The sequence below is a fragment of the Taurulus bubalis genome (genome assembly GCF_910589615.1).
Source record: "Taurulus bubalis genome assembly, chromosome: 3".
Lineage (NCBI taxonomy): Eukaryota > Metazoa > Chordata > Actinopteri > Perciformes > Cottidae > Taurulus > Taurulus bubalis.
In genome coordinates, this window is record NC_136591.1 from 17,528,876 (window position 1) to 17,549,766 (window position 20,891).

The window sequence follows — 20,891 nt, forward strand, 5'->3', positions numbered from 1 at the left end:
GTTTAATGTCATGTTCATGTTTTCATTAAACAGATAAACACAGTGTACACTTCCTGCACAGCAGGGAACCGACATACGCAGTCAAAGACTAGCTAGTGAGCAACGTGGAGCGTTCAGCAGCTGAAGAGACTTCCGTCAGGAGGCGGTGGAGACCAAAAGCAAAGCGAAAAGAGAGAGAACGTTGGACTTATTGCATTACTTTTATGGCCTTAAAACCAAAACAGTGAGCTCAGAGAGGCTAAACCTCTAAAGTCAGCTGAGGACTTCTATTTTTATATTAAACGAAATGCCTTTAATCTCCAGATGTCTGACGAATAAATGATATAAAAGCTCAAAATACACGCCTGTGAATATTGTTCATATCAGCAGCTAGGCGGGCCGTGCATTTTCTACCTAGGCCTTCAGTGCCATGTAATCAGGGGTAGACTGGGGGAAAACGCCTAGCTTGTCAAACGAAAGATCTGATCTGTTGAAGTCTATGACAATCAACGATAACGTCCGCTCCCCGTATACTAAACTGCTTTGCCTCCATAGAGACATATAGAAAAAAATAATCAAAATTGGATGAAAAGCTCTCCTTAAAACCAGCTGCACTGAAAGCAGCGCTGCCGGCTGAAGGCAGAGCAACAGAGGAAGACAGGAGCTGTGCAATGAGAAAATAAGCTAATAGGGAAAAATAATTATAATACATGTAGTGTATTTGTGAAAAACAATTAAATTATAAAATAGCTATAATTTTGTGATTCTATTTAGGCCAGCAGAGAAGGCTTAGTTGGCCCTGACGGCCCACCACTGGTCTCTACGTCACTCCTCCTCAGTCCAGATTTGGTCACTTCCTGTTCACTGGTTGCAAGAAAACAAGATGGCGGGGGTCATAATCCAAGATGGCGACAATAGAACTCGAGGTCTCGAAACATCAGACCACAACCCAACGAGTGATGTCATGACGACGACGTCCACTTCCTGAATACAATCTCTGAATCCTTTCACAGTTTGGTACTGCATTAAAAAAAAGAATAATAAACACCAACTGGTTTGGCTAAATGTACACACATTTTCTGGGTTGTAATTTGTAGTCAACAAAAAACATATTCTTCATTTTTTTCTTCTTCTTTCTTTATTTCAGTAAGTGAATAGTTTTCACAACAAGTGTTCCTTCGGTTTCGTCTGGCCGGAAGAGCCGTCCTTCATCAGATTAGAGGACGAGCTCCCGCTGAAGCCTTGCCTTATTGGCCGTGACATCGCAGACGCCACAGGGGAAGGAAATTAACGGCGGGGGCAGTTTAACAATCACTGCGTCCACAAGTCTTCCCGTCTCGCTGGTCACCGGCCTCCTCCGATAACGAGAGCCACGCCTGAGTGCTTTGGAATCAACGCCTCACACTCACCTTCAACGAGGAGGACCAATGTCCTCTCGCCTGCTCGCTGTGATGTTTCTGCTTTTTGTTGGAGTGTCGGGACAGTTTTGGGTCAATTAATCTTTCTGTATCCGACTACAGGAGTCAAAGTAAAAGCCGAGCTGCACAAACACACAGGGAGGAGATACAAGAGGGAATGTGTGCTTACCCGTCAGTGTCCTGCGTCTCGCTGGCAGTGGGGAGAAGAAAAGAAGACGTGAGGGCTGGAAGTACAGAGAGGAAGAACAACACCAACAGGCAAAGGAAGAGGAAGAGCAGACATCATGACAGCATAACACTTCAGACTCTACACCAACGATGGACATTTAGGTTAGGACTTAATTACAAAGTTTTACAATGAAAAGATGTGTTGAATCCTTCATGAAAACTGTTATTGTTGAATTTTTTTTTCTAAACCTAAATCTGTTCTTCCTTTTTTGTGTACTTTAAACAGGCTAAACTCCATTCCATCAGAAATTCACTCTTAATGTTGTTTTGGACTTTTTTTTCTATTAAAATAAATTATTATTTATGAGTTGTTTTTTTGTCTCACCATCACATACTCCAAACAGGAAATGCAGTCATCCACAATCTATTTTTGTTTGTTTTTAAGAAAACCGGCTTCATCACTGGTGGTTATGATGTCATTAAGAAACCCATCTAAGAAACCCATTTGATGTCTCAACATTTAATTTCGCCACCTTTTCTTCATCATTAGAGATTAAATTATGGGGATAAAAAGCCATTTTTTCGTCTTGTTCGTGGAGCCTGAACATCGGCCTGCAGCATCATGTGACGTTACCCTAACAACCTGCCTCTCATCTCCTTCTGAAACCCAGAGCCTCCAAAAATGGGGGCTCAGCCATTCGTCGGACCTCTTCATCGATCTCCCAAGCCCTACCAGTCCTTATATGGGCCTCTGGTGAGATACAGCAACAACAAAAACGCCACAATATTAAGTCGATATTAGTCAATTTTTTATGTTTATGACACTATTCCACAATAAATATGAGAATAAACCATAAGTATGACTCGAAGGCACTCAAGAGTGACTCGAGAGAGCACCCTGAGTTTTGACAATATGACTTTTCATATCGATAGCATGAAGCTACACAGGATTATCATACAGTTTTGGAATCCTTAGAGTTTACTGAATCCACCAAATCCGCTGGGAAACCAACCTTTGCCAAGATACGCACAACATTGCCATTTCTGTCCAGAAAATGGACAGACATATGATTAATCATGGCCTTCTTGGTCTCTATAGCTTCCTCTCAGCATGCAGCACATGGCTTAATATAGTTACGATAATAAAAAAACAACTTTTAGTTTTTCTTTTTTTTTAAATATTTTTCATTTGAATATTTTCTTTTTCTCCTTTTCTGTGTACTATCATAAAATAATATACCACTAACACATATATGACACATATTATTGACTTAATTATTATCTATGTTCACAAGGGTTTTCTGTTTATTATAATTGTTTTAATTATTCAAATAGAGCTTGGGGTTGAGGAGATAATCAGTGTTTAAATGCAAACCATTCGCAATCTTCGCCATTCAAATTGGCTGGGGTAAAAAAGTGCTCCATGTTCATCTTAAACCTGATGAGACGATGGAGGCTTCGCGGAATGAAGATGTGATTCAGCTTCAAACCCTCGAACTCTCCGATGTGCACTTTCTGCTCAGCACTTACCTGATTCCCAGCACGTGGATGTCTTTATATCCTGGAAGCTTGTCGAAGACATGCTGCATCTGTGAAGAGAGGACCAGTCATGTTCACGCTTCCTCTCAGCGGAGGTGAGGGTGATTAGCTCGTTAATAAGCCAGCGGGGAGCCGAGGCGTCGAAGTAAAAGAAGGCCTGCATGAATTAGAAGCCCGCTTGACGTCTATCTTTGGGGCGAGCTAAGCACCCGGACGCTCTTATGACATAATCGTCTTTGCGGCCTCCATCAGGTGACTTCCTGCTCGCAACGCGTGCGACGCCGAAGGATCCAGAGCTTTTTTTAAAGAGTCTTTCGGTGAGGAAACAACATGGAAGGACTTGGTTCGTCAGCTGCACTCTTCTCTCTGAGGGCCGCGAGTAAGTGGACCAGGACGTGGACTCATGTGGCCCGGGACGGGGACTCATGGGACTCATGTGAACCGGGACGGGGACTCATGCGGACCGGGACGGGGTCTCATGTGGGTCGGGACGGGGTCTCATGTGGGTCGGGACGGGGTCTCATGTGAGTCGGGATGGGGACTCATGTGAGTCGGGATGGGGTCTCATGCGGACCGGGACTGGGTCTCATGGGACTCATGTGAACCGGGACGGGGAGTCATGTGGCCGGGGATGGGGACTCATGTGGACCAGGACGGGTGTTGATCCACAGGAGCCGCGTTATCATTACGGTTATATTTATCTAAAAATTAAACAAATACAATTGCAAATATGATTTATAATCTCTTAAACATTTAACCAAATCAGAATATCAATATAATTTTTTGAAAAAGTCCTTTATTTATATAAAAATCAACATTTTGTAATATATATAATTATATATTATTTCATATTTTCATTTAAAAGTGTGTTTCAATCCATAGAAATTTAAATAATGACTGAATACAGCGGATCTGTTTTTACAATGTCGCATTATTATCAGAAGTTTAATGTATCGTGAGCTACATTTCACAGAAAAGGGAGGAATATATTAATAAATAAGAATAAGAATAAGAAGTATATGTTCCAACCCAAACAGGTTGCTGTGTTCTTAACAATAGCTTGGCATTCTACAGTATGTGCTATATAAGTCAACTTTTATAGTGTACAGTTTTTGCAGATATCACACAAAAGACTTTAAGTCCTTTTTCCTGTTTTGTACGAAGAGAAAATGACAAAGAATCAGAATCAGTCTGACATTGAAACGTCTGATTTGACATGAAACAAATGAAGAATGTTTTTAAAAGATGAAATACTTCAACACATATACTGCAATATTCTTTCCGCAGCGGCCTCTCCACCACCTGTGAAGTATTTCCATGGTTTCCATTTTCCTATCACAGCACTTAGACTGTCGACTTTCTTTTAGTCTGACCGTTTGAGTGTCCTATATTCAGACCCCAAACCCTGCTCTCAATTTTCTCGACAGAATAATTAAAAAGATAAAATGATCATAAACAGGGGCATTGAAGGTAAACTGTATAGGCCCACCTGGTCCTGCAGGTGGTGAGCCAGGTCGTTGTACTGGGGGGAGTCTGGGTCGTCCAGCAGCTCTCGGTAACCCGGATCCACCAAGTCGATGCTGAACTCCACAATCTGCTCCACCGGACTCTCGGGGACCACGTTGGGGAGCTCCGACTCCTTCAGGGGAACAAAAAACAGTCAGCGTCTCGAAAACAGGGGAAGGAAGGAGGTGGCGGTCTTAGTCTGTAAACAATATCTTCACCTGAAAGCAGAACCTTCATCAGGCTTTGTGTTCATGTCACCTCTGTTTAGCTCTGTTTTTGGTCTCCACCAGTAAAATTGTGGGCCAAACGGATAAAGCCAATCACGTCCCCTTCTGAAACAAAACCAACCTATTTCTTTTATTTCAAAGGAAGGCGTTGACATAGATACTTAAAAGAAACAAGGTATAGGGTTAAGGAGTTAAGAACGACGAAAGAACGAAGAAAAGACTGATGACTGAAGGAAATAAATTGAACAAAGGAAGAAAGAAAAGAAGGAAGGAAAGGAATATACGACTTTAGTTTTATTTGATGATTTAAGATCTCCTGTTAAATATGTCTCAGCAAAATAACCAATAACTTCTCTCATCGGTGTAAAAAATACACAGTGGACAAAACGTCTCCTCCAATAAAAATACAGTAAAACTATAGAAAAGTAAAGTAGTTAAAATGATGATGTCGTTATATTAGCACACCAAGAGGCCTTCAAGGTCCTGAAACGTGTCCCAACTGCATCACGCAGCACAAAACCCTAGAAAATGTCAGTCAGGTTCTTAATTTTTTAATCCACAGCCTCATATTCATCATTCAGTATTCAGAATTCTGTTTGACTGAAGAACACGATGTATGAGGTGAAAGGAGTAATAACCTCCGCTCATAAAACGGGCGACAGCAATTATTCTGATAATTTCAGAGGACAGTCGGCAACATGTCCTGTTTGACAAAACGACAGCGTCTTCCCAAAACCTGCACACGCAACGTCTTAAGAGGAATTTAATGTCAGCGCTGCTCAGTACGAACCCAAAGGACCTCCTTCAGCACAAACCCACCCACTGATTGACAGCTGGAAGCAGGACCATTAGGCTGGACGGTCACATGATCGATCTCCAGTTACAGTTTTTACTTCAACTGGGAAACTGTTCTTGTTTACTTGCACTTTTTCAAAAAGGTTAAGAAAGTTGTCTTTCCAAAATTACTTTCACCTTCTTCTTCAGTAACGCCCAGACCTCCCAGTATAGATAGCTACTAGTTTTCCAAAGCAATCACTCAATCAGCACTCTATCGCAATGAAACCATGGCACTTTATTACCTCCTGTTTGTCTGCAGGCTGCAGCCTGGTTTCCATGAAGCTTGGTGGAAGTGTTCCTCTTGGGTCAGGGAGAACTCATTCAGTCTCTACTCACAGTCACGAAAGACTAGCAGTCCAAAAGAGTTTTTAGCGTCCTTAATCAATATAGATCCAATGACAAATGTAAGCCTAAAATAAAAAAAATAGAGATATGTCCTGGTAGCGATTCTGCTGGAAGAACTAAAAACTATATTTTAGTGTAAATCTAAACGTATACGGCGGGTTCTCGGGGAGAGGATGGAGGCTGGAGGCTCAATGGTGAACCAAGGGCTTTCTAACCCAGTCAGGAGATGGCCAGAGAAATAAGGAACGTTTTGGGAGCAGGAGGTGATTACTCTTTTGTCACATTATACCTGGGGAACAATCTCACAGCCCAGAATGAATATCTCCGTAAAGTACTTTTGGTTGAGAGCAAGAAAGCCATCACGGGGAAGTGGCTGCAGGCCGTCAAAAGGACGACCAGATCGCAATCTTCATGAAATACACTGTCTGGAAAAATAAAATAAAATAAACGGACCTTTTGCTCAGGGCAACGATTGTGATCAATGTATAAACGAATGGATTACGCTCTCAGGAATGGAGCTCATTGTTCTGAATAACCAATAAAAATAAATGTCTGCCTAGAATTAGGAGCAAAGTATACAAACTTACAGGAAACTTCTGTATTTTTCAAACTGGACCCTGTTTCCTTGTGTTTTTGTGACTGAGTGACTAATGGAGACGACCAGTGTCAAAAGAAAAGGCTGCAGCTGGAATATAATCTATCAAACAACTCCTCGCTGTCAATTTACGTCCACTGAAAGTGTTGTTTTTGTTCCTATAAGTGTCAAAAACAACAACAACAACAATAACAACAATGTTGTAACTATGGGATCCAAGGAACCCCCGAGGGCATAAGTGCACAACATTCATTAATATAACATTATTATAGTAGGTTCACTATGGAGGATGATGATTTATGTACGTGTTTTTCTGTCCTTGTCTGATTGTTCGTATAGTTGGTTGTTATGCTGTTATGTATTATTTTGTATTTATTTATTTGTTGTTTTTTGTTGTCTAGTTTGAGGTAATGTGTAACTTGTATGAACTTAAAATAAAATGATTGAATGAAACAACAACAACATTATGGAAAGAACCTGCAGATAAATACAACCTTTCTGTTTGTTATTGTGTCATGTGACGATAACAAAGAGACAGGATCAAGTGAAAGTGAAAGATTTGATTTCTCTACCCATCGTAATGTCAGACACTGAAACCAACAATCTGAGTGTCGGCAGCCACAACAAGCTCTTGTATTGATCTACACTGATGCTGAGGAGTTTCATCGCAGCTAGTTAAGGCGAGTTGAACATTGTAGTCACCAAGACACAGAAACATGGAAAAATAGGCTCCCGGTTGAAAAGCTTTCCTTTTCGCTCTGAAGAGTGGTTGGCAACCAACGGTATGTGATTTATAATTATGAGAAGAAAAAAGTAAATTTGTTTTGCTCGTCTGACTGTTGAGGTTCCAGCTTAAAGACAGCAGCTTTCTGAGCAGAACATTACTTCTGTGGGACAACAATGAATTGGAAAGGAAAGTCTTGCTCGACACAAACAGAATCATCAGTGTGTCTTTGAGCCAGAAACAAGATCCACTGAACTGCTGCTGTGTGTAAATGTAAAGGACAAGTGGTTGGTGGGCTGAGATAAATCCAATCTCCTCCTGTAAATCATAGCTTGTTTTATGAAAAAAAAGCCCCAAACTCCTGTTTTGGGATGTATTGAACACCATAAGTAATAAACAAGTGAAATATATGGTTTGGTACATGAGAAAATTAAAATGTCACAGACAAATTTTGGAGACCTCGCCCAGATTTTCTCTGTATTAAACCCTCTCTAAGTTTGTTCTGCTTCACTTTATCAAAGTCAACCTTTGCAGAGAGAATGTTCACATATTGTGCTATGATTTGGGTTAGAGTTGGACCTTACAGCTGCATCATTTCAAAGAAATATTCATCCTGAAAGTGCTTTTCTTCTAGGCGGACCTGATACCTTTTTTTTCTTTTCTGTGTCATCTTCATTTGCTCTTACCCAGTAACATATATATACTGATATTTAAACATCTGAACAAAATCTCATATGTGTAGCCTTTTATTATCACACCCAAATTATTCAAAAAGCCCTAGTGGTTGCAGAGCTACACCCTTTTTAGTTTGGGTATGACATTTTTGAGGAAAGGGCCTAAAAATAGGTAGTGTTAAATTCCACTTATCTTGGGCTTACTCAAATTAAACTTTACATTTTGTATAATTTAAGATAACAAGTTATTGTATTGAACCTCCTGGAGCGCCGGCCTCCTTTGACTCGTTGTAGACACGAGTGTCAACTAAATACCCAACTATGGACTGAATATAGGAAGTGGACGTAGTCATGTGACGTCACTCGTTGGTTTGGAGCGAGGGCGTAGGTTTCCATATGGTCCATAGGGACTAGTCATCACCAAAGTTTGGGAAAGACACAATTGTCCTCACCAATACGGGAAAAAGAAATTGCACAATATATTTGAAAACTCATTTGTATTATTATCTATACTATGTTCGTCGCCCAGAAGAGTGAAAAATACAATTCCACGTTTTCCAATGCACCTTCGAACCTGCGAGACAAAATGCTGTGATTTAATTGGCTGAAGTAGCAAGTCAGAAACACTACGTGAATCTTGACTTGCAGAGTGAGAGCTGGTAGTAGTCTGACACGGCAAGCTACTAAAATACGCCAGGAAACAAAGCCTCATATTAGTATTTTGTTTGGTCTCAGCATTGATATTGTTGAGCCTTATGTGCTTTGTTGATTGGGAAATGCCACCCAAAATGAAAAGAGATATCTGAAGTTTTTTCACCCACAGGTGCTATCAAGAAGCCCTGGTCGTTGTTAGTTAGCTGGTAGTAGGCTAACTACCCACACAGTGCAAACCTGCATTATTTTTTAAATGCATTCAGGAAACTCAGAAATCCAGTGAAAATGCAGTGCAGGTTGGGGAAGCAGCAGCTGGACCATCAGGGCTTCATTTGAGGTCTTACTCATGGCATTTTGTTCAGAATTACCATGCTTTAGCAATGAAATTGAAGGACATTTGGGGAATTTGACCTTATGTCAGTGTTGCACCCTTGGAACGAACTGTCCACAAAGACGTCCTTCTTTGGTTTGCAACTTTTATTAAAACAAGTCCCAAGTTGAAGCATATACTTCTATACAACCAGAGGAGTTGCACTCTGGTGGTCAGGAGAGAGAATGCAGCTTTAACACATGAAGCATACACTTCTATACAACCAGAGGAGTCGCCTCCTCATGGTCAGTAGAGAATGCAGCTTTAACACATGAAGCATACACTTCTATACAACCAGAGGAGTCTCCCCCTGGTGGTCAGCAGAGATAATGCAGCTTTAAGACATTAAGCATCAGCTTCACTTTAAAGAACTAGAAGTTGTCTTCTGTACCCAAGGTGTAAATGTCAGTGCTTGCCGGTACCTCCTCTTCCGTCTCTTCCTCTTCCTCCTCGGCTGGCTGGGTCTGCTCGAGGCCGCGGCTTGGAGACGCACTCACAGGGCTGAGGAGGACGCTGGTGCTGGTGCTGGTGCTGGTGGGAACCAGCGGGGCAGCTGACGGGGCAACGGTCTGAACTTTTGTACCTAAAGTTACACCAGAGGGACTTTTAATCATGCACTATCAGGATTATTGTAAGTCGAGCTGTTGGCAGAGAACCTCTTCATATCTGGCAGGATGCACAGAATCAGTTTGAACTTTACTGACTTACAGTCCTACAGAAGTCAACATAACCATCAGTACACATTTCACAGTGAGTGGTCCTCACAGCGCATACGTGTCCCCCAGCTCAAACAATATCAATCTTTCATCTGTTCATACACTAAGCAGCATATGAAGGATGCGTGAGCGACTCAGTGGATGAAGCCTGGACCTCAGAGGAAGAGGCTTATTTAGCACGATAAACATCAAACAGACAATGAGAATCCAATAACAACATTATAATGACATAATAAATCTTTTTGTGATAAATAAAGAGTTTGTACCGGCTTTCTCGGGGATCATCGGTGCACGAGTCGCCTCTCTGCAGAACCAGAAAAGTATCAGTATATTGATAATTTCGGCCTTTAGGAAGCATTCATGTCATTACGTTAAAAAAAATGCTTTGGAAATTGGTTGACCGTGATCTCAAAGTGATAATATATATATATGACATATATATATATATATATATATATATATATATATATATATATATATATATATATATATATATATATGTAACAATAATTTGAGTGACGATGTACATCTTTCTAATGAAGGCGATACAAAATGTGTGATGAGCTGATGGTCCAGTTTTAATCTGTGGGAAGTCACTGCAGCACTGGTTCCTGTGGCCCTCACCGTGATGGAGGCCTCCTCATGCGGTTCATCCTCTGGAAACACAGAAACATACGTCATGCTGGTTGTTTGTGTAGCTTTTCGATTGATGACTGATTAGACTCCTGATTAATTAATTGGTCAAATTAGGTTGTTATATATATTTTTCTTCACACTTTGAACTTTGCGTGAATGCATTTATTCGAAAGTGACTTGTTGCACGTCAGGGTTTTAAAATACATTAACACTTTTAGCCGCAGTCTTCTTCTCTTTTTTTTAATCTAGTTCTAGATATATAGTTATAGTTAAACATATAGTTATGTATATAGTTATAGTTCTAGATATGGTTCTAGTTCTAGATATAGATATATAAAGTTATAAATATAGTTCTAGATATATAAAGTTATAAATATAGTTCTAGATATAGTAATAGTTATTGTTATAGATATAGTTATAGTTATATTATAAATATAGATATAGTTATAGATATAGTTGTATATATATATAGTTATATATATATATAGTTATATTTATACTTATATATATATATATATACTATATATATATATACTATATATATATATATATATATATATATATATATATATATATATATATATATAGATATAGTTATAGGTTTGTAACCGCACAGCTCTGCTAAAAGAGTTTCCTGTAGATATGTGTTAATGTGGTTTGCTTTCCGACGCCGTCGGAGTTTTGTGTTTTTTTGTGGGTTCTCACCCTGTGAATCAAGCTCATGTGCTCCTCGGAGCCGCTGAAGTTTCTAGCAAGTTCTGAGATGTAGAGCTCCTCGTGCTGACACGTGTGGACCCACTTCTGGTACTCCGTGGTCCCGGGGATCCTGTCGAAGAAGATCCTGAACGCCTCCCACACAGCCTCCTGACAAACTGACCACACACACACACACACACACACACCCACACACACACACACACACACACACACAGTGCTACCGAAATGTGCCAATAAAAAATTATATGGAATGAAATACTCCAGAGTACATCAAATAAAATCTGGGATTGAGCTGACTGGGTGAAGACCACACACACACAAACACACACACACACACACACACACACACACACACACACACACACACACGGTTTTAAAGCACGTGTTTGATTGAAAAACTACATTATGGAACTTTTCCACATTAAAAAGGTCTAAAAACGACTTGTGTTGTTTATTACAAATATTCATTTTAATAAACGTGCGTTTCATCTGTCAATATCCTGTTTGTGTATGTATATATATATATATTTTATATATGTATATATGATTGTATATATATCTTTCTGGTCGTCTGCCAGAAGCTCAAAAATCTTTTTTTAAGTTTAAGCCACAGTTTTTGTGCAAATATGAAGACGTTATGTAATGTTACCTTTTGTTGAATTTAGGAGGAATCTTCAGACACAAACAGACAAAGCAACAAAATAAATGTGTTCTTCCTCTAGAGTGAGGAAGGCAAGTTGTGGAAGAGAAAGAGACAGAAATCTCGCCTTGAGCAGATAAAAGAAGACGAGATAATAGATCAGAGGAAAAGATGGCTTATTCATATTGTGCACCTGTGGAGATTAAAAGCTAACGTGCAGAACAGAATGCAGCTGTCCAAGTTAGTAAAACTCTGACATTTACGACACAGAAGCAACTTTAATCCAGCAAGAAACAAGATGTATAATAATTCACAACTGTTATTGTAGTAATGGCACAATTAGTTCATCTTTTTTTCTTGAAATGGTTCAAGCTCAAAGCAGCAATTGTGTTGTTTTGTTTGTCGAGCTGCTAAAAGACAGAGCTCTTTGGTGAACCGAGATGTTGATTTAATGTGCACTAAATAAACAAATGAATAGATTTGTTTGTTAAATGACAGAAAAACAACTGTCCCTGACTGCATCTGAACCGCAGCGTCATTAAACAGGTTTCATTGATCACAGTTTGTTTCTACAAACATACTCTCGCTACCTGTTGCTACAATACTTTTACCCTGATGTCGGAATGTCCTTGAATGCACCGCAACTAAAAGACTGTCCCTGTTTGCAGCTGAAGAATATCAATCGGGTTTGTGTCAAAGAAGGAAATCAATCAACCTAAACCTACTGTGTGCTTTGGGTTCTAACCCTAATGTAAAACCAGGGAGAGCAGGTTAGTGATAGCTGTTTAAACCTATGACCTCATGAGTGCTGATGCCTCTATAACCGCGTGGTGTCAGGGGGAGCAGCTACCTCGGAGCTGGTAGTACCCCTGGTGGCTGGCGAGCACCTCGTCGATGGTCTCTTGGGGGCAGATCTTCACTCCGGCGTGCAGAAACACCGACCTCTTGGGCCGCCGGCGGTCCACTGCGAACCCAGAATCTTCCGTCTGCGTGGACGTCGTCAGCAGCTGCAACAGGCGGACGGAGCCGCCGGCCTCTGGACAGGAAACACAGATTCAGGGTCAGACTCACTGCAGAGCAGAACCTGGGCCCTATTCCTCGTACCTGGCTTACTGAGTTAGCCGGTTAATTTTCAGGATAAGATGACGTAGGTCAGGCTTTTTGGTTCCTCGAAGCAAGCTTAGAAAAATCACCATAGCAACACATCCAAAAATGTAAACCTGCTCCCGCGCAGGCTTACTGAAATTCACTGGATAAGCTTGCTGATTTGGGTGATGAAGCACTTAAAATTAGCCGATACATTTTCCCAACACTGACGCATTTAACTTGTCTGATATATTTGCGACGCTTATGTCTCGCAGCGGTGTTAAGCTGAGTTCACACCAACAACGTTGTGTAAACGTTGTGAATATTTGCAACGCGTTTGCTGTGAATGATTAAGGTGATGAATTCCTCATATGCGCTTATGATCATCTCCTGCTTCTCAGCGGAGAAAAAAGATTCCTCTGAGTTTATTTGCCATTGTACTATTAGAATATTGCGGTGTCAGAGCTCAATTATTATCCATTTTGAAGCGGAGCGGGCACGCGCATTTATCCAGATGACTGATGTCTGGATAGAATTAACGAGACCGTTTCAGCGCGGATCTGCCATTGAGATACCCAGATGTCAATCATCTCGCTAATTTAAGTTGGATAATAGGACATTTGCTCGACTTTGTTGAACCACGTACGAGAAATAGGGCCCTGGACTGATCCAAATCCTTAGTTCAGAGTGTGTTTACTCCAAAAGAGCAACAACGTCACAAGATTTAGGAAACATTTGAAAACAGCTAAAATTGGATTTGGAGTCGTTATCTGTTCTCGGCAACAGGGATGACTTCATCGACTGTAAAACCGGCCGTGTGGTACGATAAGCAGCTTAAATCAAACAGAGCGTTTGGGGGATGTAATTTGTCCTGAGATCTGCGTTGAAGGCATCCTACGTGTTTAATGCATGAAGACGGACCATCTAGTCACATTTATGAAACAGTCACTTCAAACTGTTTAATCAGACTGAGAAAGACAGCTGACTGCTTTCACTCACAGCCAATCAGCCAAGATGATCTGCCTCCTGCATGGAGCAGCTAACAGCGCTAAACCTGGGCAACAGCGCTGACGGAGCCAACGGGGGGTAACCGGTGGGAGGCACAGTTTTGTACATTACATAGCATTTAGCTGACGCTTTTATCCAAAGCGACTTACAAGTGCATTCAACCATGAGTACAAACTCAGAACAAGAATCAAGAAAGTAGAATTTCTTCAAGAATGCCAAACTACAAAGTGCTGTAAGTAAGTGCCATTTAAGTGCTACTAAAGTGCTACTTTCTTTATTCAAGGTATAGTCGGAAAAGATATGTTTTTAGTTTGCGACGGAAGATGTAGAGACTTTCTGCTGTCCTGATGTTCATTCCACCATTGAGGAGCCAGGACAGCAAACAGTCGTGACTTTGTTGAGTGTTTAGCTCGCAGTGACGAAGCTACAAGCTGATTGGCAGAAGCCGAGCGGAGTGAACAGGCTTGGGTGTGAGGTTTTACCATGTTCTGGATGTAGACTGGACCCGATCAGTTCACAGCAAAGTACGCATGTACCAATGTTTTGAAGCGGATGCGGGCGGCCACCGGTAACCAGTGAAGGGCACGGAGGAGCGGAGTCGTGTGGGTGGGTGATATTCTCCTGATGTTGTACAGCATGAACCTACAGGAACGTGTTGTTGCGGTAATGTCGGCAGTCAGGGAGAGTTGACTGTCGAGTGTCACACTAAGGTTCCTGGTAGTCAAGGTCGGGGCGAATACTGAGTTGTTGAAGGTAATAGTCAGGTCGTGGGTGGGAGAACCTTTTCCTGGATTAAAAAGTAGTTCAGTCGTGTCAGGGTTAATTTTCAGGTGGTGTGCGGTCGGACATCCACTGAGAGATATCAGTCAGACAGGCAGAGATTCATGCTGCTACCTGTGTTTTCGATCGGGGAAACGAGAGGATCAGTTGGGTGTCATCAGCATAGCTATGGTAGGAAAAGCCATGTGAGCTAATGACAGAGCAGAGAGAGTTGGTGTGACGGTCCCCTAGTCTGCCTGTCTATTTGTCTGTCTGTCTCCTTGTCTGTCTCCTCCAGGTAACAGGTGGGGTGGGGTGAAGTGGTGCTGTGACCATAAGCGCTACAGCTCATGCCTTGGTGTGGTGGGAGCTGTGTTGTAGTTGGGTTGCCTCTGTATGCTGTGCGTCTGTGGACAACTTGGTTGGCTAGAGAGCCTTTTGTTTGACAGGAACCTTTTGGATGCTACTTTGGATTGGTGCCTATAGTAAGTTACAGTTCTGTGTTCACGACTCAGTCCTGCATCTCTATGCAGGAACTGGCCCTCCCGAGAAACCTTGCTGTGCGATCTTGTGTTTTCATGTTACGGTGTAGTCTCTCTGGCTTTCCTTCCTTCCTCGGCTCTCACTCTTAGATGCTTCTCCACGTGTGGGAGTTGCTGGGTGGCAGTGTGGGGATGGATTGGCATGCTGGGGAGGGCACTGAGACCAGCTGTTCGTCCATGTGACGTTTGGTAATATATATGGATTTCTTTGATTTTTGTGAAAGATGTCCTGCTTTGGTTTCCTGTGCGGTATGTTTGATGCTGGGATTCCTGTCAGAACCCATCTGTAATGGGGGAGGGTCCCCTAGTCTGCCTGTCTATTTGTCTGTCTGTCTCCTTGTCTGTCTCCTCCAGGTGACATGTGGGGGCTTGTCCGGGATCCTTTTTGCCGCGTGAGTATTTGGTCACGCAGTCTGGCGTGTGGGATGCGAGAGGTACAGGATGTTGTTCCGTGTAAGTGTTTGGTCGAGCAGTTTGATGTGCGTGTTTCGTTCGTGAGGTGCAGTAGTTTGAATCGGTGTTGATAGGCTAAGTGTTGTCTGTCTGGGGTGCTTGCAGCATTTTACTTTGTTTGAAGCGGTGTCCCTCTGTCAGGTGCAGCGGCGTTACTCCTTTGAGTTTCGTCATTTTTGTTTTGTTTTAGTAGTGTTGTGGTGACCGCGGCTAGAGCGTCTTGTCTCGGGAGCACTTCCATGGTGCAGGGCAGTCGCCAGTTTCTGGTTGCTTTCCCTCGCCACTGGGCTCCAGTGCATAAGTACCCGCCGTCATTAACCACATGAAGACTAGGGTTGAGCTTATTTTTTTTTGTTAGTTGGTGGGTAGGTAGTCAGCTAGAGGGGCACACTGCTGATTACGTCATAGGCTGTAGACTGCACACCGGTAGCCTTTGCTTTTTTTTCCGTTGATTGTTTCTGACACTTATATATGGAGAGTGTTACTCACTTCTTGGCTTCCTCAGAGGAAAATTTGGATCTCTGCGAGAAAGCAACTGCTGAAGATAGCAGAATGGGACATGGGTGATACATGTTTCTCTATGTCTGTGGTATGGCAGCAGCTTCTCACTATGAAGGACTGGCGGTGGCCTTAAGCTTCCTTGGAAACGTAATGTAGAATGTATGGGACGCGTTCCCTTGAGCTGTTACAAAAAATGACAAATTTAAGGCACGGGTTGTTGGGTGTCTGGGTATTTGGGCCCAGACACCTTGCATGTGTTAAGCTTGGAATCCTGAAGACTACTGCTGCTAAATGGGTTTCATTGGGATTCATATGATACGCAAGTTGGTTTGTATTTCAGTTCTTGGGTTCATAGTCGAAATGATTCTGTTGAAACGGGGAGCATTGCACAGCCTGTTAGGTGTCTGGGTAGTGGGACCCAGGTACCTTGCAGATGAGTATAGGTGGGATGGGGTGAAGTGGTGCTGTGACCATAAGCGCTACAGCTCATGCCTTGGTGTGGTGGGAGCCGTGTTGTAGTTGGGTTGCCTCTGTATGCTGTGCATCTGTGGACGACTTGGTTGGCTAGAGAGCCTTTTGTTTGAGAGGAACCTTTTGGATGCTACTTTGGATTGGTGCCTATGGTAAGTTACAGTTCTGTGTTCACGACTCGGTCCTGCATCTCTATGCAGGAACTGGCCCTCCCGAGAAACCTTGCCGTGCGGTCTTGTGTTTTCATGTTACGGTGTAGTTTCTCTGGCTTTCCTTCCTTCCTCGGCTCTCACTCTTATGCCGTGTTCACACCAAAACAGTTGTGAATTTTCGCAACGCCACTTCGCCTATATCGCGCCGCAGGTGAAAAATTCGCTCTATGTGGTTAATCCGTTTTTTCTCAGCCATCCCTGGGGAAAGGGGGCGGGGCTTATCTCTGTGTCTTGAAAACATTTACTATTTCCTTCATCCACCGGGTAAATAACCACTAGTTCTGCTTTATACTTGTTGAGGAAATCCCACACACATCGGAACATCAACCACCCCCGTGTCTGGGTTCATAACATTATCCGTAGTCACACACAGCTCCGACTCCTCCAGGACGAGTGTCGGAATGAAGCCGCTTCCAGCGCTCCTTCAGCGGACCAGCAGCAGTTCGATTCAGTAACGGCAGGACGGCGGTGATGCCGGGCGGAGCTTCTATCTCCGTGTTTGTGAAAGCATTTACTATTTCCGTCATTCAGCATTGAAATAACCTCTAGTTCTGCTTTATACTTGTTGAGGAAGTCCCACACACATCGGAACATCAACCACCTCTGTGTCTGGGTTCATAACATTATCCGTAGTCGCACACAGCTCCGACTCCTCCTGGACGAGTGTCTGAGTGAAGTCGTTTCCAGCGCTCCTTCAGCGGGCCAGCAGTTTGATTCAGTAACGGCGGTGATGCCGGGCGGAGCTTCTCAACGCTGATTGGCTTTCGCAACTCCGCGTCATGCGAATTATTCGCTGGAGTTGAAATATTTGAACGGCAGCGAAAAAGTGGCGTTGAAATATTTGAACGGCAGCGAAAAAGCGGTGTTGCGACGCTCGGCGAAAAATGTGCTTTTTCGCAACCTAACCTAACCTAACTAATATTTCGCAACTGTTTTGGTGTGAACACGGCATTAGATGCTTCTCCACGTGTGGGAGTTGCTGGGTGGCCGTGTGGGGTTGGATTGGCATGCTGGGGAGGTCACTGAGACCAGCTGTTCGTCCATGTGACGTTTGGTAATATATATGGATTTCTTTGATTTTTGTGAAAGATGTCCTGCTTTGGTTTCCTGTGCAGTATGTTTGATGCTGGGATTCCTGTCAGAACCCATCTGTTATGGGGAGGGTGTGACGGTCCCCTAGTCTGCCTGTCTATTTGTCTGTCTGTCTCCTCGTCTGTCTCCTTGTCTGTCTCCTCCAGGTAACAGGTGGGGTGGGATCACCCTAATAAGAAGCACCTGCTGGAGTGGGGAGATCAACCTAAGGGGAGGCACCTGGGCCCGGTGCTCTGCGGGGATAAAAGCTCCGCCTCGGATCTCTCGGCCCGTGACGTGGGGCGTGGCTCTCGGTGGCGCTCGCTGGCTCTCGCTCGCTGGGCACGGTCCAGGAGAGGCCAGCCAGGCCACAGCGGTCTGATGTTCTGTCTATGTTCTGTCTATGTTTCGTCAATGTTTCGTCTATGTTTCGGGCAGTTTGCGTTTCGCCAACCACCTTGTTTAGCTAATAAAGCCGCTTTGTTTTGGAACGCTGCATCTCCTCTGCATTTTGTCGCGGCGCCTGAGCCGGGTCGTGACAGTTGGTGTAAAGAGAGAAGAGGAGAGGACCCAGGACGGAGCCTTGAGCGACCCCAGTAATGAGAAGACAAGGTTCAGACACAGATCCTCTTCAAGTGACCCGGTAAGTGCGGTCGTTGAGGTAGGATGAGAAAAGGAAGAGAGCAGAGCCTGAGATACCCGGGTTCTGGAGGGGGGAGATAAGGATCTGGTGTTTCACTGTGTCAAAGGCAGCAGAAAGGTCTAGAAGGAAAAGGACAGAGGAGACGCTGCTCTAGCAGTGTGAAGCTGCTTAGAGACAGCAATGAGGGCAGTCTCTGTTGAGTGGACTGCCTTGAATCCATACTGGTGAGGGTCAAGAAGGTTGTTTTGGAAAGAAAGGGAAGGAGAGAGAAAGGTCTGTAGTTGTTGGCTTCTTCAGGAGAGGGTTAACTCTTGCCTCCTTCGGTGAGTTAGGGAAACAGCCAGTTGAGAGGGAGGTGTTGATAAGATGGGTGAGAAAGGGAAGGAGGTCAGCAGCAATAGACCATTTAAAGGATGGGTGTGAAATGGTCTATTGGCCCCTTTAAGGGTCCTGATGTTGGAAGTCGGTACCAAGCCCGACTCTTCAAGGACTTCTACGCGGCAACCTTCAAATTTGTTATATACAAAACGTTTTTTGACTTTTTTATCTGCGGCCAAGGAGGTTTAGTTTTCAGTTGGGTTTGTTTGTTTGTTTATTTGTCAACAATATTATGGAACAAACTACCGGCCTGATTTCCATGAAACTTGGTGGAGGGGTCTCGCATGGAGCGCATACGTGCATCATGTTTCACAGTTCTGCACCCTCCGACTGCTTCTCTGGTTTTCTAGACGCCTAATCAGCAGCTTCTGCACTAAATTTCTTTTTTTCTTCTTAACAGAAACCTTTTTTGAGCATTTTCCAGTCTCTCTGCTGGACGACCTTGTTTGCTTTCGAGTGCTAATTTCCTCTTGAGGAACGAAACACAATAAATAACCTATGGTGGACTTAGAGACACGAAATAAGGAAAAAAATTCTACTTAAAAAAACTAACTATTTATCTTTTACAACAAAGAAAACACATGTTTCCAGATGAAGGCCCTGAATCATCAAACTCTTCTTGTGCATAAATGTGTTGATGGAGCCGTGTTCAGAGAGCCGCTCAGCTTTATGCATCTGCCTGCAGGGTTCAGGGTCCGCTCTCCCTCCTCGTGCCCACTCGTACTAAAAATAAAAGCACTCGCTGTACCTGAAGGGTGCTTGGAATAAAAAGCATCCACCAAACATCAGTGTACTGCACGTACAAATGCTTTTGATCCTGCAAACTAGCAGGTATATTTAGGGCGGCGTTAAGCGGGTGTTGTAATTCAGCAGCGCACTCAGCGGCGCTTTAGAAAAAATGTTTGGAAGTGAAGACGAACGTCACGGGCCGGATACTTTCTTTTATTCACAATATTCCGATTTTATAATACAGGAAACTACCCCCCCACCCCCTCTCTCTTTGTCATGTTTATAGCCGTTTCCCACAAATAAGTAACTGTAATGACACATGTCATCCTGGCAATAAGTCTTCCAAAGCGTCTTATTATCCGCGCTGCGCTTCCATTCGCACTGTGCACGTATTTGCTCACATCCGTGACTTTGACTGTGTTTTAGGAACAAAGACGAGGACACAGGGATTCACTCGACTTCTCTGCATGCTGCATTCAAACAGACCTTTTGTTGTGTCCTCGGGTGGAGAGTCCAACACCTATGTTGGGTTTCAAAGCCAAGTGCTTACGCAACCGTAATAGGCTTTGCTTTGCATTGTGACCAAGTTTAGTACGTGTGCTAATAGTCTTTAAATCCTTGTATCTGACTTATCTATTGAGGGTTAATATTCTTTCTTTTTTTGTGTGCAAGAATAAAAGTGGGGGAGCACTTCTTTTCCCAGTTGTAACAGGACTTAAGGTGTCAAGGCTCAAAGGGATTGTGGCTTTTGAGAATAAAACGAGGCTTACCTTTAATTCCAGCAGCTTGTGGAGCGAAGACAAACAGCAGCACGAGTCCCAGTTCCCACCGCATCCTGGAGGAAGGGTCCCCGAAAGAGTGAGCGTCAAAAGTAAATCCGGCAGGCCGCAGGGGAGGTGGAGGTGTGGGGGGCTCAGGTGGCGCTCATGGAAGCAGTCCGGTTGCAGCACGGTGAGTTTGCATTGGAAACACTCTCCGGCGGATCATTTAGGGCCCTAAACTCCGGCTGAAACGTTGGTCCTGAAGGTCCTCCTCCTCCTCTCCAGAGGGGGAACCGCTGGTCCTGAAGGCGCTCCTCCTGTCAGAGGGTGAGACAAGGGACAAGAGTGTGGCAAGAGTGACGAGGTTAAAAAAGTAGGCAGCGTTTCAGGAATAATCTGTTTATCTACCGCTCAGACATAATCCGTCTTTACCCCCGCGGCCCTCGCAGCACTGGCGTCATCTTGTTAGTGGCTTTCTGGGGGGCATCTGTCAACAACGGGGACTAGTTCGTTCAGCCCCCGCCAACCAGCA